Raw genomic sequence first — 14,727 nt, forward strand, 5'->3', positions numbered from 1 at the left:
CATTTTAGATTGTAAATTTAAACTGTTATTATGCATATAAATAAAGGAAATATCGCAACGGAAATGAACGATATTCAATGTGCTCGTATTTTGTAGACATTATGCGGAAAGATTTTATCTTTTAAGTTTAGAATTATAAATTTAAATTACATTTTCGGAAAAGTAATTACTTTGAATGAGCGAGAGAGGAGAGAGAGAGAGAGAGAGAGAGAGAGAGAGAGAGAGAGTGTGTGTGTGTGTGTGTGCGTTTCTATATTTTAAATTATTTATTCTGCAGCGAAATACAGAAATAGCTTTTAACGAGAAACAACCGTCCCGTTCAGCAAACGCATTTATTATCGAGCATTCGATGTAACTAAGTAAATTGAAACATGTGCATGATTTGAGTAGCAAGCTTCTGTCACATATATCATTCCCGGACCATTACATCGGATACGCTTATTGCGATTGACGCGGGAGTCGATACATTGCGAAAGGTGTCCAATACGAAATCTGTTGTGCCCGACAACGAGCAATAACGCAGATGCAACGGGGGCACGATGCCAACGATGCACTATATACCCGAGTCCGCAAAATAAATAAAGTGCAGTTCGAGTATGCCACTTCGCTGCGGAAGCGCGACGCCATCCACCGTCGAGCTGTCAGATTCTTGCCCGAATGTTTATCCGATAGCAGTAAATAGAGAGGAAGCGATTGCGTTTTTGCAAATATTTCATCCTACGTTGCGTTACGATTTATTGCACACGAGGCTATTCTACTTCAGTATACGACACCTAAATATATGTTGTCGAGCATTTATCAAACTTCTTGGCGACCTCTTCTTTTTAACGCGAACAAATAAGATTCCTGAGTAATCAATAGAAATGATTCAATATTCTTTGTCTGCGAAAAAAACAAGTATTTTTAGAGAAGAAATTTTACGATGTCTTGTTTATTAAATATGGGCTATTAAGTTCTCTCAAGTTAATTTGAATATCGTTTCGAAAATTTCTAACAACTCTTAAAAATTAATTGTTAAAAATTAAATGATAGTTTACATGTCCGTATTTTTATTGTAATTAAGCTTGTAATGTTTGATTATTTGTGGTTCTGAATATGAATAGTCTAGAACAACTACCTGTTCACTTTAAGAATCGTGATAAAAGCTTAATAGCTTGTGCACCGCCGAGTAATTGGTCTTTCCTTTTTTCGTGATTGATGTACCGATTAGCTGCTCGAACAATCGATTCGATGCAATAAATTCAATTTAACCTCAGCCGTACTCGATCTTGACACAATTCCGCCAATAGGTATCGTGCAGACTAGAATGCACATCAATTATCCTACCATCGAGCCATTGAAACGATTAAGCTAAGATACAACTAAACGTAAAATAATTCAAAATAGTTGCAATAAATTACACAAATAAACATGCCATATTCTCAATCTAATGATAAGATTATATAAGTTTATTACACAATGATACGAGAATTTATTTAACTCACTTAAAATTTACTTAATGGTCGGTGCTATTATTTTTTATTTATAGTAAGAGCACTATTCATAGTAAAATTAACGATAGATAAAATTAATTTAGGTTAATTCCTACTTAAATATAACCTTACTTTTTGAACAAAATATTTTCGAATAAAAAACAAAAATATTTTCTAGTAAATTATCAATTAAATTATTCAACAGATAGAAGAATAATCACTGCCGAATTTTATTTATTCATTCCTGATTCTAAATGCATGAAATAACTGAAAACGATCCGTAAATCGCTTGAAATAGTATATATATTCAAGTAAAACGTATACGAGTACAAAATATTCAAGTCCGAGTTTATTCGCAATTAACACGAGCTAGTCGTGAAATAATAAACGAACGCTCATCGCGAAGTCCGAACTGCGCGATGACAACATCTGGCGCGGATACCGTGATACTAAATATACGTATATCATACGAACGCGCGCGCACCGGTATATCTCAAATGTTGCCGGCAATCCAAAGTGCGTCAGAAACGCCACGGGCCTGGTCGCTGTCGCTGATGTTTATTGGCACAGAGAGCATCCACCACACGTACTAAAATTAATGATAGCTTGTTTAGATTATAGTCCACGGACGTAGTTGGCCTCCGGCGGTCTACCCGTGTCACTTAACTTTAGGTATAGTAAGCTTTCGAGATACACGGGGATCAATAATTAAGCTATTAAAAATTTAGGATTTTAGTGCGAGGATAATTCGACCATTACATGGTTGAAAATTTGCTTATTAAATTTTAGCAATAATTTATAGATAACAAAAAAGATACTGGAATAAGTAGTTTAAACAAAGACACAATAGTCGTACACTCTAGGTTTTGTAATTTTCTCTGAATTGACGATAAATTTAGCTAATGTAAGACAAATTTACATAGGGCACTTTCTTCGTACGGTAATATTGGTACATCAGTATTGTCGTTAACTCGATATTAAGCATCAACGAGTTTTCGTTGATGACAACAAATTCCGTACGCAAAGAGAAAAACCGACAAGATAGACTTGCTGTCGATGTGGAAATAGAATCGCGCAATTTGCGATCGACGGGATACATGTCCCCTATAATCCGTCCTGTGCAACGCCGACGACGTCCGATGCAGATGCAACGGAGGATCGGTGCCAAATACGTTATACGGGCCACGGGAAATGGGCACGTAGATCGCAGATATGGCGCGTCCTCCAGTACTGCGGCATGGGTCGCCCCGGTCTGGTCAACTTCTGGCCCTGATGTTTATTCGGCGCGAGTGGAAGCGCCGACTGCGCTTGTCGTTCGAATTAATTTACCGCTTGCGGGCCTCCGGTCTCTTCACAGATATAGATAGATAGATAGAATAGATAGACAGAGAGGAAGAGAGAGAGAGAGACAGTAGGAGAGAAAGAGAGGAGGGGGGGGGTGCGAGAGAAGAGAGAAATGAGATAGAAAAAAGAGACAGGTAGAGTCTCGACGGTATCGTTCGATCTCATTTCGTTAGAAACGAGTGCAAGATGTATACATAACTTCGCAGCACTTTAATCAGATAAAACAGAATTTTCGTTTAAATTAAAATTTTTCAGACACATGTGCCTATTTTTACTAAATTCAAGTTTAAAAGACTATTTATATTTTCAGGAAAACTAGCATGATTAGTATCAATTACTATTTTTACTAATTTTTTTGTAACTAATTATCTTTATTTTTGAGTTATTTTTGCATAAATAATTTCATTTGATCTGCACAAATAAGTTTGCATATTTTTCTAGAGTGGATCTTTATATACTCAAGCTCACTCCGTGCAGCGAGTATCGTCTTTTTCTCTTTAGATAGACGTTGAAAAATTGAAGCGCATTGTCGAAAATTACTATCAAATTGGCCGTGCAGTGTCGTAAGACGATATCTTTGTCAGCCGCAAGGAATACCGTCTCACGTCCATGCTATAAAGAAACCGGAGTGCCTTATCCACCGGTAGCGGTAAGACGCTACAAGTCGAGCGTTTCCAGATGCATCATGAAAAATGCACCACCCAAACGTGTCCGGGACCGACGCAGGGTCGGCGAGTTGGACTCCGGCGGAGATTTGACTCGATGAATCGAGTGAACGACTACTAGTCGGCAGAGTGAGAGGAAGAAAGAGGGGAAAAAAGGAACGAACGCGGTGAAGGTTTTGTCCGTCGGTCGCCGGATAAGATTGTTTGTCTATACTGCGGATCACCGGCGAGATTCGCCGATTGTTCCACGGGGCACACTGCCGGCTCTTCGCTTTTCCACCCCCTGGCGTTCCTTATCGGGCAAACAACGACCTTTCCGGCCAAATTGGTCGGTCCGACTCGGAAACCGAGTAAAACGTGATTAATCGCTCGCCTCCTTTCGCGAGAATGTATCTGCCTCGCCAACCCTCCAGTGGTTATATAGCGATAAACGGATAACCGCGGTCCAGAACCCAATTGAGTCTCGGTCCGATATATAGGATAGATCGCCGCGCGCATCGCCTTCGATCTCGCAAGAAAAAAGAGGCCAATGCGAAAGACGGAAACAGAAGGAGACAGCCCGGGAAAAGGATACGTCCGTTAGGTGTTAGTTCGTTAAACCGATTTCTTTCTTTCTCTCTCTCTCTCTCTCTCTCTCTCTCTCTCTCTCTCTCTCTTTCTCTCCCACCTCTCTCCTTTTTTTCATTTTAAAAGTTCGATCTCCAAACTTGCTTGCATTTCTTTTCATAAGTTAACGTAAAACTCATATGTAATGAAATGTAATGAAATAATTAACTAACAATTTAGCTGTTAAAAGATAATTTTTATTTTTGGTATAGTAAAATATAGAGGTGTGCGAATAATTCGAATTCGAATCGAATCACAGTAGATTCGATTTGAGTTCGTTTTCGAATCTGCAAGATTCGAAATCGAATAGTTCGAGAATTTCGAATCAACAATGGTTCGATTTCGAATCGATCGCCTATTTTATTTGATTCATTTACATCTTCCGCGCGACCAATTATTTTTATCTAATAAATAAGTATTTTTGATATATATAATGTATTCATATAGATTAATAAAATATTCGAAAGCATTCTAACTATTCGTGTATACGCATATTATTAATATTTTCTAATTCAAAATGTCATATAAGATCATGATCCTTTGTAATGAGATGTAAATCAAAAATAGGTCTTCAGTTTTATTTAAATCATTGTGTAAAATAATGTAAATCATAAAAAAATTTTGATATTTATTACGTTTAAATTAATATGTAATGTTAATCTGGCAAAATTTGATTCAGATTCAATTTGTATTCGAAGAGATTCGATTTGATTCGATTCGACCATGCAAATGCTTGATTCGCACACCTCTAGTAAAATAGCTTCGTTTTTAAACCTTCTATTTTTTTCGATTGGTGTAAATTCTCTTTACTAAATTCTCGGCAAAACGATGCTATTGTTGTACCACAAATATGGCTACTTTTAAGAGAATAAAATGTCTCGTCGGATTTTTAAATATATATATACCTATATATATATATATATATATATATTATATAATAGAGAATTTTATAGAATAAAAACAAGGCTATATATATATATATATAGCCTTGTTTTTATTTCTTTTGCTATTACATTTCCTCTTTAATGGCAATAAAAAACGTAGAAGCTATTGTTCTAAAAGCACATACAGAAAATTTTGGAATCAGTTTCAATGAAAGTGGAACATCATACAGATATAGTTTAGGTAATATATATATCATTGAAACTGATTCCAAAATTTTCTGTATGTGCTTTTAAAACAATAGCTTCTACTTTTTTTATTGCCATTAAGGAGGAAATGTAATAGCAAAAGAAAGCAAGGTTTAACGCATTTAATCCTTTCTAAACGACGGAGGCCTTTGAAAAACTACGGCTGCGTATTTCAAAGAACGGAAAAGTACCACTTCCTTTAATTACTCTGCTTGTGAGGTTCTAGGACGAGAAATCTACCTGAAAATCATTATGCTGCTTCAAAGCCACTTCGCATTACAAAACGGCTTTTAATTGCGAAGCGAATAAATTATTCGATTCAGCTCATCCACCTTATTGCACTAATTATATCTGCCGCAATCTTTATATGTATATGTATAAAAATAATCAATTTCCCGAAATCAGAATAACAAAATAATTATCTTAAAATTCGTTCAAAACCACAAATTACAATGTGATTGACGTTAAAACAAAAATTTCAATTCTCATGTTTCTCAAGTTAAAACAAAAATTTAAATTCATTTAAATAAAAATAAGAGGTTAAAGAGATTAATTGGTAAATGCTTGACTTTTAGATTTTTAGAAACATGATACGTATCTCATCGTGTTGCTAATTTAATTCTTTTGAGCTGTACTCTATTTTTCCTTTATTCAACAGAATTATACATAAAAGAATCATGAACCAAAGCCTAAATAGATTGTATCGTTACGAATTACATTACTTTAGATTTTACGGAAAGTCAAGCGCTATTAGATGAGATGTATGTGAGATATGCAAGCTCTCTTGTTGAAGGTTCTATATTTCGCATATTCTTACATATTCTTATATTTCAAAATAACGTTTATACTTTTAGTGAATCGCTCCCGTATCGTTCATTCGCCAGAATTTTACGTGGTTATCTTAATTCGAACGCAAAAACTTGTAACTGCTCCCGACAAATCTGGAGGTGATTCTCTTGTCAGTAAAAATTCTACGGAATACTATCTTTCTTCCTCTCTTAATTTCAGACATTAAATACATTAGCTTGGAAACTGAATTACAAAAATTCTGTTAAAGTGGAGTCTATCTGAAATTAACTGACTTCCATCTGAAAGAGAGAAGTCTTCTAATTTTCAAGCTAATTTTAAAGAATTCGCGATTGAGCTGTTCGTGTGGAAGTTTCGCTGACAAAAAGTCGACTTGCAAAATTTTAAGGAATTTTTTGAGCGAAAAAGCTTGACGTTACACAACGCGTAAAATGCAATACGTCAACTGGCTTTATTACATAAACGAGAGTGGGGTGTTTGATTGCGTCTCGTATTTGGCTATGCCCCACTATCCGCTACAAGTTTACCCGTATTGTGACAACGTAGTGCATACACTACGAGGATGTTGCGCAAGTTCACACGAACGGTTGACCTCGTAGAAGTTTACCCCATACCTGGTAGCGGTATTCCATTAACTTCTGTCAACGCCAAGCACCACAAGCCCGTGTCCTGAATACGGCAATAAGTTAAAATCAAGCGTTTAGGCTGGCAACAAGGTTCCGGTCCTTTCGTGCATTTTTAAACTACCAGTCTGCATGACTAAAGACATTTTTCTTATTGCAATCTTTTATGACTGGAAAATTAAAGAAATGTTTGGCTAAAATCTTTTAATATTATTTAATATTATATTATTGTAAATGGCTTAAAAATGTCATCACAATTATTAGAAACTGTATCACGTGTTACTACTTTAACAATTTATCCTCTACCTAATGCTATCTAAATGGGATAAAAAATACAGAAAATTAATGAACATTTTGAAGTTTAATCGAAAAATTTTTTCTCGATTCGATATAGATTATAAAGTTCACGAGAATCTACGTAACGTCCTTTTGATGCTAATGTAAATCTTATTTTTTTCGGAATTTATTCATTCTGATCAAATTTTTGAAGAATCATAAATATATCTTACTTCTTTTCGACATGTGACCGTGTTAGAGTCACTACGAATATGTCTGTACACGCGTGCATACCATAGTGTGAGCCCATGACAGGATATCGGGGCTTCGATTTGATCGTATTGCATTGCGAGAGCGCACAGCCGGATCGCGTCACATCGCGTCGCGTCGCTAGTGGCAAGATTCGAAAGTAGATCGGGAAACGGTGGGGTAGGCGTGCGACAGACAGGCGAGGTAATACATACAATCTCCCTTGTTGTCTGGCATCGGGTTGCCGTCGATAGACGATCGGAAAAGACGGAGAAGAGAACCGGGGGAGCAAGAGAGAGAGCAAGAGAGAAAGGACCACCTCTAGGATAGAGAGAGAAAGAGAGAGAAGCCAGCAAACGAGACCAAAGTAGGGAAAGACGATGGAGGATGGAACCTGGACAGGAGTCCTGAGGAGCTTTGAAAAGCGTGGCAGCCACCGGAAGTCTTATAAACAATCCCAGAAGCGCCGGCAGCCAAGACCGAACTATCCCCCGATCTCGCGCAAAGAGGATCAATGGAGAACGGAATGCGTGTAAACAACGGAGCGTTGTTACGTGCTTGTGTGCGTGCACGCGGGCTTGTGTACGTTGTACGTGTATGCGCTTGGGTGAGACGGTCGTGCGCATCCGTGTTTCTCGGCCACACGAACACGCTCCGCACACAAACCGCGAGAGACGCGGAGACTACAGAGATCGCGTCTCTCCTGCAACATTCCTCCCCGACGAGTCCTCGCGTTAGTCCGCGGTGAAATTTGAGAATCACGAAAAACTCCGGGTGTGTTATTGGCTTAGTTTTCAGGATAGTTAGATGGGTACGTGTGAAAGAGCCACGCTGATGAGAGTTATGCACCGCCGCGCGCGCGTTTTGTCCCGCTTCTCTCTCCCTTTGCAGTAGCCGCAAAAAACTTTAGAAGCTCTCACAGCTGCCGTTCCGTTTGATTACGAACGCTCGTAATTTTAACGCGACACGCCTGATATTATAATAATAATCGCTTGTCAATGTCCACGCGACATTTGGATTGGGAATGAAAATCGATTAATTAGAACGAGATTTAACGGTAAAATGGAATTGATGTAAACAATTGATGTAAAAAAAAAAGACATGTAAAAGTTTTTAAATTTCTAAACAACATCTGATATTCGCAATATCGCCGTACGTTTCTTACATATCTTTCGTTCTAAAATAGACAACCTCCGTTCTGATTTTCCAGCGAGTTTCCACGATCCCCATGACTCAGGCTACGTGAAACGTTCCATTCGTCCACATCGATCCCGGAGAGCCGTGGGCTGATATCGCGTGCCGTGCAGAGAAAATCGACGACAAAAGCGGCAACCTGTTCGCTCGACCTCGGTCATGGAAAATATACGCGGTCCGTGGCGAGGATATCCTGTTCGGAAAATCCTTTTCAGAATCGCGTCCGTCTGCCATTGCTATGTATGACGCACAGACAGCTCGTCGGCATACCCATCTTGCATTATGCATCCCGTCATAATGCAACCCTTGGGGGCAGGGGATGGAAAAAGGCGCGAGGGGAAAGGGGTGGGGGAAGGGGGAGGGGAGGAAGGGTGCGAGCGCCAGATTCGCGAATTCCTTTTGCCTGTTTTGCAATATCCTCGCATGCACCGCACGACGACCCCTAGCTGCGATATCCTGGCGCGCGCGGGGCGCGTATACATATATCTGCTTAACACATAATCCCGGCCCGGTACCTATATATATACTTGGCATTGCGTTCACGTGCGATCGGAGAAACCGTTTCCACCTCGCTCGTTTTCTGATTATGAAATTATATCGCGCCCCTTGAGGATCGACGCCGCGCGATTAGGCAGAATCCCAGCGCTCCGCTACTTGGGAAGTGTATTCTGCTGATCGCTTCTGCTCTCAGCGGATCGATTACGCCCGTTTGTTTGGAATAATTCCAACTGTACAGAGTATTTTAAAAGTTGCTTTCTCTACGGTAAATCTCGTGAATGAAAGTCTCGCTCAAAGCGTAATGAGAGGTTAACCATCGTTTCAATGATAAAAAAAAGTAATCAGTGTTTGATGTTGATATCTTGGTTTGATATTTTTATTTGTCAACTCCATCTCTGTAATGGAAGTAATTAAAAGTTTGTCAACAATTATTAACAGTTATCGTCTAGACTTAACAAAAGAAAATGCTGCCACTTAAATAAATGAAGGAACGATTGTTATTTTCCACTCTCTCTTTCTCTCTCTAACCGAGTTTCTCTCCTTCATAAAATCTAAAATAACACGAGGCAGATTCTCTTATACGCGCCGTTAAATGCAGTTCTGCCAGTCACGTTATTCGTTTCCTTTTATCTCAGCTTAAACAAGAACGCAAACGATGGTCCGTGCGGAGGCTTAAACGATTCTCCCACGCTGTATTTAGACGGATAAGGGATCTCTCATTGGGGGAAAATGAGTGCCTCTCTCTCCCTCTCTCTCGAAAAAGTGAAACACAACCCCGCCGAGCGGGAAAATAATAACGGAATAATAACGGAAGACCATCGCGCCTTTGATGAAAATTTTATCGCGTTACGAATGAAGCACTTTCTCGCTCGGCGCTCGCTCCATCCGCGCTCTTTAACATCGTTTTTATTAAAATTGACCAATCGCTCTTTTTTTTTATTTACTCGCTGCGGTTAAGGTAAAGCGTTTTCTACATAATTAAGAAGTTCCCTCTTTGGAGAAGCTATTTAACGACAGCATTGAGAAAATTACGTTAAATTGAAGATCTCAATCTTCAGTAAAATTTCATCTATTATTTTATTGGCTTGATCTGTATTTACGCCGTTTGATAACTTTTATTAAAATTCCAATGAACATCTACGAAAGTTCTAATGTAGAGCAATTATGTATCTCTTCATTCGCTCTCATCGTGAGAGTTTATATGCGCAGATATAGACCCGCTAACGTGCCGAAACTTAAGACGTTCGAGAAACTTTCGACGTAGCGCAGAACTTCGATCACCCATTATTATGTGGGAATAGTACCAACAAAAGAGGACACGTTCATCAACCGACTTCAAGAAGTTATAATGTTTGCCGTTACGCAAGAATTCGCAAAGCCAAGATAGTAGCCAGGGTAAAAACGTAAATTTTGTAATTGTGACATTCTCAGTGTCAAATAATTTACAATTATAAAAAAATGAAAGTCCCTCCCTTTCACGCGCGAATTTTTTGCAACAAGAGTATACTGCAATGTACACAAATGCCATTATAAAATAAAGCTAAACTACAAGCATACGCTGGTTCTATTGCAATCCGACTGCTGCTATCCACTTGCGGTCTCGCAATCTGATCTCAAAAATATAAAATATTTTATTGATTCACAGTCCGTCGCGTACTTCCGCTTTTAAAAACCGACTTGTCATCACGCCGACACGGCGAGAGTCGGCTGTATTTTTTCCGACGCGATCAGGATCGCTGAAGCCGGGCGAAGCGAAGCCGCGTAAAACGGCGGATACGCAAATATTGCGTTACACGGAAAAATACCCCGTGGAGATGCGCTAAAGCCGAAACAGGAAAAAAAAAGATATTTCCCGCGACACAGCCACGCGATCCCACGGCATTTCGCTTTAAACCGATACGAGCCCGCGCTCGTGAAAAGCCCCGCGCGGAATCAATGAGACCGCGTTGTGGAAACGTCATGCGGAATTCTCAAAACGGAAGTTCGATTCCGCAACAAGGAAAACAGCCGACCGCAAACATTGAAATTTCAACTGTTCCCGTTCCTAGACGTGCTTTTTCAGCGATTAGAAATAAAACCGTGAGCCTGCAAAAATTTCGCGGAAAAATAGGTGAGCCATGTTTGTCCACTTGATAACACCCAGTGTTGTACGTATGTATGACTTTAACTTTTAACTATTATACATAATAAACTCTCCGTACATGCACGTACGTTGCATACATATATCAAAGTAAATTAGTGAAACTTTGAACGCGGCCTTATGGAAATTATTTCTCAACGTTGTAAAGCACCTTCGAGGTGCCTCTATCAACATTATCGTGATTTACGCAATAACATTCAAACGCGTCGGCATATACGAATCTACTCTCCCTGAATTCAACAAGGTATAAACGCGATATTGTCTTTCGGAAATAACGGCAAAGAGGAAAGGGGAGATACATGCGCGAGACCGAGGGTCTCCGGGTACGCCGGGCGAGCTCGTGTGGAATAACTGAAAGAGCGATTCCGTGGCAGAGGGATGTAACGTATGTAACACAATATGCGCGGTGTCGTCTGTGCCGGGCCATTTGTTCGGACGCGAGCCTCGGCGCGAGCAAGCCCGCGCATTCGACGCGACTCGCGCTATCAAAAGAGCGGACGAGCTCTGCGCCGGCGTTGATAACGGCTCGCCGCCGTTCATATTTTACGCCGCGCTCATCAATAATTCATGCCGTGAATAATGCGCCGCTGTTTCGCGTTACTTTATACCGGGGTCTCCTTCCTACCTCCCTCACTCTGCCTTCCTTCCTTCCTTCTTTCCCCTTCCTCTCCTTCTCCCCCACCCCTGCTTCTCTCGCCTCTCCTCCAGCGGGGGGTGCGAGAGCGTCCCGCGTGACTCCGGGGGCGAGAGGTCGGGGTGCGAGCTCTGTATCCGTTCGGGACACTCTTATCTCCAGGTTTATCCACCGAAACGGAGACACGCTTCGGTCCGCTCGTTCGCGAGGAGCTCTGTGGCCAGCTCTTTATTCCACTCTTTCTACACGAGGAAGGTCTCCACGGGACAGGCGGGACGACAGGGGAGGGTATTGCATCTAATTTTCTAGCTTCTAGCTGATTGACCCCACGCGTACGCTCTTTTGGCACTCATTTTTTAAACACAGGATTGTAATAGCATATCGATTAAGTAGATCGTAAGACAAACAATTTTGTGAAAAAACAAATTGGTGAGAACCATGAATAATATTGGAACAATATTCCAACTATACTTATTAATGCCATCTTAGTTTTAATCCTTCTGGGATGACAATAATATATGAATCAAATGAAATTGTTCACGAACTTGTCAGTTAGTTTTATGAAATAAATGATTAAGTTAAGAAACATATATATTTCACTTTTATGAATGACAAGTTTTCGCATTTAATAATTTGTCGTTTTAACTGTCTTCGTTGTTAATTTTTTCTACGATATACAGGCCTTTAGTAATATTGTAAACTGTGACAGTACAAAAATTTAAATTTCTTTCTGTCAAACATTTACTTACTTTTACATATGTATCCACTTTTCATACTTTCATATGGCCGAGAAGGGAAACGTTTCAAAAAATACATTGCATGTGCCATTGTTATTACTGCTCAGGTATTTCCCCGTTCCAGAGAAAACGCAGTACCCTCCCTCCCTTCCCCCTCTCGCAAAGACAATACTCATTCCGGCACATTCCACCCACCCGTTCTCTCGCAACAGCCGTGCACGCATGCGGTTTGCTTTAACCTTTGCAATAACGCTCACTTGGTCACGTCATCGTTCGTACCGTGAAAAATAACGGCACCGTATTTCTGCCTTAACTGCATTCTACCGTTTTTCGGGACGACAACGTTTCCCGCGACATTTCTGTCTTTTGGTTCACTTTGTAAAACGTAGTTCCCCTTCATCCCTGTTTCTTTATTTCAACGGCCGCAAGTGTTAGTTCTGCACCTCGACTTTACATCCATAATCTTTCGGAAAAATTAAATATACGTGAATACAATAATTATAAATACATTTTGTTTACATTTTTTCTCGCTCAAAAAATTTATATTGAAATAAAATCTAAAGATTTTGTAAAACTTATATGTCTATCATGTATGTATTAATAAATCAATAGTTTTTTTTATAAAGTACAATTATTAAGAATTCTGTTATGTTTTTAAGAAAAACATTAAAATTACCGAGCTTGATATCAAGAAAATAAACTATTAATTTAAGAAGATTTGACGCTTCTCTTCATATAAATTGTAAAGCTGAACATTTATCGTTAGCTTAAGTTTTATTGAAAATACAATTAACGACTAACAATATCATAATATCACGTGTGACTGCATCGGAGATGAAAATATAAATCCAGTTCAATGCAATTTATTGTAAATTTGACCCCGTCTAAACAAATCAGACAATCGCTTGACAGTCGCTTAACTCACGATATAGCATTATTTTTATTGTTCACAGCACAAAAAGAATCTCTTACAATTATATTAAAGATAAGTAAGTTTATGTGATTATTATTGTGTGATTATTATTCACCTCAAATATAATAAAAACAATACAATTTAACAGTTACAGGGCAATATTTTATAAGCTAAATTCGGAATTCAAAGAATATCACTGAATTATTGGTTCTTGCATTTATTTACGGATTCTCTGTAACTATTTTAAAATTGTTTTTTCAAAGCAGAGATTTCATTGCATGCTTTCTTCAAAATTCATTCAAATATTTCTGTAACATCGATTTGAATTTCTTTCACTTGCACTTTAATAAAATGCAAAATCTTTTTATACAGAATCTCGTTCCTATGATCTCATTCTAATCTCAATCTGAGCTTTTTTTCCAATAAAAATGTCAAATTCAATTTCGACTTTGTGAAAAATCTGCTGTATACAAAGATTATCGATCATTATCTATAATAAATTTTAGTCCAATTTTACATTTGACCTCTCCGTAACTTGTTAAAACTAAAGAATATGTCTGGCGTCACCAGGTTTTAAAAGTAATGTATCTCCTTTCGCATCGAGACATTTCCTGTGGAATATCGATGCGAACAATTTCTAGTAACATATTCGTCATCCGCTACGTGGGACTGATTTGAATTCCCAGATCGATGAATAATGGATTTATGATTTATCCGCTTGTTACGTAATGCAAAAGATATGTACTTATCCCCCCGTACCGTGTCGTTCCCCTTACATTTATCTCCCATTCCACGCCTTGAATTTTTTTGAGATATTTCCTACAAGATAACGCGGAAAATAAAGCTTTTTTAGAATACATATTACATTTATAAAAAGAAAACTATCTTAATACCAATTATAATCAATTTTGTCTCACAATCGTTTTTCTGTAAGTATCTTTTCATGGTTTTTAAAGATTATTAAAAATATTAATTATTAATATTTAACTAAAATTGAAATTTAAGGATTGAACATTTTTACTTCATACATCATAAAATTCAAACTAAACTTTCGCGTTCCGAATTTCACGGAAATTACTCGTAAATCATGTTTCTTACCAATTGTGTGTTATTTTGGAAAGAAGAACAATCGTTTTTTGCCCGTCAAACGGATATTTTCGGCGATGGAACGAACTTATCGGCTAAAAACCGGGAACTAGAGACGGTCGCTTAACCCCGCCTGATCGCTTCTCGCGCGTTTTATCCTCTCTTCGTTTCTCTAAACCTCTCAAGCTGTCTTCGTGGAAAGACGTTTCGCCGGGAATCCCCACAGCGATGTCTAACTCGCGCATCGGGCCGCAAAGAGAGAGAGAGAGAAAGAGGGAGCGAGCCGGCCTGGTTCCTCGATACGACAACTCGATGTTCCGTGTCAAATTAGCGAAAAAGTAGTGGCATTTTGT

The 14,727-nt window shown here is 38.8% G+C and overlaps 1 protein-coding gene across 1 annotated transcript in view; it reads left to right on the forward strand.

The window, feature by feature from the left end:
• The window catches only part of LOC105449591 (neurotrimin-like), a 125,751-nt gene that overhangs the window by 62,980 nt on the left and 48,044 nt on the right, over positions 1 to 14,727 (forward strand). The gene's annotated exons all lie outside the window — the stretch shown is intronic.

This window comes from Wasmannia auropunctata, unplaced genomic scaffold (assembly GCF_000956235.1).
Source record: "Wasmannia auropunctata unplaced genomic scaffold, wasmannia.A_1.0 LD336074.1, whole genome shotgun sequence".
In the NCBI taxonomy this organism is placed as follows: Eukaryota; Metazoa; Arthropoda; class Insecta; order Hymenoptera; family Formicidae; genus Wasmannia; species Wasmannia auropunctata.